At 26.8% G+C, this 4,056-nt stretch overlaps 1 long non-coding RNA gene across 1 annotated transcript; it reads right to left on the bottom strand.

The window, feature by feature from the left end:
• Positions 1-356: 356 nt before the first annotated feature.
• On the bottom strand, positions 357-1,304 carry LOC114183053 (uncharacterized). Its single transcript, XR_003604337.2, has 2 exons — positions 1,120-1,304; positions 357-928 (listed from the first exon to the last, which is right to left on the bottom strand). It is a non-coding gene; the product is annotated as an uncharacterized LOC114183053 (long non-coding RNA).
• Between the last annotated feature and the right edge of the window lie 2,752 nt (positions 1,305-4,056).

The raw sequence follows: 4,056 nt of genomic DNA on the forward strand, positions 1-4,056 counted from the left end.
TTATTATCATCCTGATTGCATTTTTTTAATGATTAAAGCAACATTAAACTCCTTTTCATTTCAAAATTAAAATTAAGCAAATATAACGAATTATATTATGTTTATACGAGTTTTTTTAAACAATTACAAAAATTCATCATAAATTAGAATTAATTTGTAAATAAGTTGGAAGTAAAAGTTTGAATATTTTAAAAAAAATCATACTTTGCTTTTTACAAATTAACTTAATTAATTTTTATTCATAGAAATTTAATTATATCATTTTGATTTTTCAAAAGTTCTTAGTTGAAATTTGTCTCTATCAATAAATCCAATCTAAGAAAGATGATGAGCTATGATATAATAAAAGGACAAGGTGAGAAAAGAAACAATCACATTTTATTAAGAACTAAAAATACATGTGAAAAGGAGGTTGATGAATTCCATAAGAAGATGACTCAATTTAAGGGTGCATGATGTGGAGGCGGTGCTTGGTGGTGATGTGGGTGGTGGTGGGGTGTTGGTGCTTGGTGATGATGTTGGTGGTGGTGGGGTGCCGGTGCTTGGTGATGATGTTGGTGGTGGTGGGGTGTTGGTGCTTGGTGATGATGTTGGTGGTGATGGGGTGCTGGTGCTTTATGATCATGTTGGTGGTGGTGTGGTAAGTGATGGTGTGGTGGGTGATGTGGTGAACCATGGTGTGGTGGGCTATGATGGTGTGGTGATGGTGCTTGGTGTGGTGGTTGAGGGTGGTGTGGTGCTGGTGTTTGGTGGGATGATTTGACAGTATCAATAGAAGTTAGATCATGTGGACATTGACAGACATGTTCAATGCATATCGATGAACATCCACAATTTGGATTTTTGCACCCATCTTGGCACTGTTTATTGTTATCACATGGTAATCGATAAATGATTCCTCTTGCTTCTGCCTTTATGATGCACAAATCTGAATCACAAAAATCTTATTAAGAACAATGCCAACTCAAATTTTCAAATAAAACAATAACCCTAATTCCTCACAAAAACTATGTCAAAGATTTGGTTTCATAATAAGAACTCAAGATGTGTAGTGTATAAGAAAAGGGCTCATTTGAGTTGAGAAACTAAAGAGAGAGCGAATAGAATATCATTAATAACCTGAATTTATGATGAAGAGGGCTAACAAGAGTGTCATGCTGACGATGAAACATCTTGAAGATCCCATGTTGCTCACCAAATATGTTATTCAACAATAACTATTCATCTATATATACTCAAATGGTCGAAGCAGTTTCACACAAAAGACAAAAGTTAATTATATTCTTTAATTAGTAACTATGTTAACTCATGCTTATTAAATGTAAATTTAATTCTATATATTTAATTATTATTCAATATTTTCTTGGCTCAATTGAGTCTAATAAATGATACACTGATACTTCAGTTTAGGTTATGTACCTGTGTCGGACACGTATCAAATACTACTTTAGGATACTTTATCAATAATTATCAACAAACTTTAATCTATCAAGTCGTAATACTATTGTGATGACAATAATTTATAATTTTTTACTTTGACAATGTTTAATATATGTTTTTTATCAATCTATAATTTTTTATCAATGATTTTAATTTGAGTTAAATATGTTTTTAGTCCCCAACTTTAAGTAAAAATTGGAATTAGTCTTTCTTTGAAACTTTTATCCAATTTAGTCCTTCAACTTTAAAACTTCGTGGATTTAGTCATTTTAATCCAATTTTCTTAAGTTTATTTGATGTTTCGAACGCACTTCATGATAACATTTGAGTTCTTTATACTGTTTGACACATGTTTACTTCAATGTTAGCTAAGAAACTACCATAAAACGCATTCGAAACGTTAAATAAACTTAAAAAACTTGGTTGAAAGGACTAAATCTACGTAGGGGGACTAAATTGGGCAAAAGTTTCAAAGATGGAATAATTCCAATTTTCACTTAAAGTTGAGGGACCAAAAACATATTTAACCCATTTTAATTTGGATTTAGATAATAATAATTATATATTTATCATTTTTTTACGAATTTTTATATGATTTTCAATATACATATATCATATGTATCGTATTCAATGATTTTCAAATAAACAAACGAATTGGCGTACCAAATATGTGTCATATCTTATTTTTTGTCATTAAAAATGTTTTAAAATGTGTGGACCTCAAAAACATAACGAAAAATGTTTTAAAATTTGTCATTAAAATGACTAATTATTTTTTGTCTCTAAAATTAGTTGTTATTTAATGATTTTCTAGTATCGAAAGTAATTTTTTTTTGAACAAATATCATTACTTCCCTCATTTAAAAATAGTATATTAACTAAAATTAACTAAAATAAAACTAAATTTTTAAAATGTAAGAAATAAATATTTTTTATAAAAAATTGAAATTATATTTATATTGTTTAATTTTTTAAGTAATTTATATTCAGATGTTACTTTCATATTATTATATTGGAACTTGGAGATGGTATGGTATCATTTCCAATAAGAGTAACTTTCTGATAGAAACATTATTTATTATGAAACCCAAATACATGATGAGTTCTTTGAGTCCAGATTCTCTACTGGTTTTTTGGTATTGTTCTTTGTTGAGCTTTAAAAATACACTTTGTTGATATTTTAAATATTTTTTTAATATATTTATAAACGTCAAAATTAGTGGTAATCAATGTATTATAAAGACACAATAAAGAAACAACACAAAAAAATCCAACAGAGAATCCAAATTCGAATTCTTCACATGAATTCATTATTTTTGAAGCTCACATACACAATTTTCCGAAAATTGTATAGAGTTATTTACTTGACACTCACATTAGAATATTATTTTGATTGAAAAGAAACTTATATAATCAATTCCCATGAAAGAAGTTCTAACCAACTTTCTTTATAATATATATATATATATATATATATATATATATATATATACACGTTTCACAAAATTAGTATAGTTTCTCATAAGAATATTTCTAATTAAAACCATTAAAATGAGTAATAATTAAAATAGCCAAACACGTAATAATTATTAAAGATCAAACCCATTTTTAATTACTTTCACCGTTAACAAAATCTAAACAAAATTAATAGAATATAAACTTTTGTACTAAGAATTTAATTTTTTTTCTTATTATTCTAAAAATAAAATATTTGAATTCTTATTGTGTTGATCACCGATTATTCAACCCATGAAGTATTTATCAACAACCATAATATTCTAATCTGATTTTCACAAATGTAAAATCCTTAAAATTGTATAGAATTGCTTGTAAAACCTTTTTTTTTTTAATTTTATTTTAAGGAATAGGTGTGGAACTTCCGTCAAAATAACTGGTTTTGAAAGCAATTCACCTTTACTGGAGCCACATTAAAATAATATTCTTGTAAACTTCCATTTAAGAAATTGACTCAAATAGTGTCGGTGTATCTTTTTATTATTATCGAATATTATAATGTGTCAATAACATTACAATATTAGATAATAATTTCTTTCGTCTTGGTTGAGTCTAATCTTTTCTTCAATTTGACTAAAATATCTTGGTTATAGTTTCTAATTTTTTATTGTATTAGAGTGTGTTTGGACGAAAAATTTCAACAATTCTAAGAAATTAAAATACTAAATAATTGAATTATTTATAGTTAAATTTTATTCATTTCTTAAATAATTAGTTTGGATGAAATAATTGAAATGAGTTACTCTCTAAATAAATGAATTACTCACTTAAATTGTCTAATTCAAATACACTATAAAGGTAATTAATGATTAATTGTTGATGTTTTCTTGCCATTGTTTTTGGTTTTTAAAATGCTTGTGAGGTATTATGTCCTTATTATTTACTTGTTTGTGATACTCTTAGCTTAAGAAAATGTTGGATCCTATTGAAGTTTTATTATGAACAAGAACACCTTCATACCTCTTTTCCTATATCAAGTTTAAGCTGTTTTTCTCAATTGAGCATTCCTATATGACATCTTCTAGGTGTTATTCTCTTAATGGTGGTTCCAACACACTCATTCCCTGAATTTGATAATAGCTTTTATATGGATATTTTTAT

This window comes from Vigna unguiculata, chromosome 1, assembly GCF_037176805.1.
Source record: "Vigna unguiculata cultivar grain cowpea cultivar isolate G323 ecotype 2 chromosome 1, ASM3717680v1, whole genome shotgun sequence".
In the NCBI taxonomy this organism is placed as follows: Eukaryota; Viridiplantae; Streptophyta; class Magnoliopsida; order Fabales; family Fabaceae; genus Vigna; species Vigna unguiculata.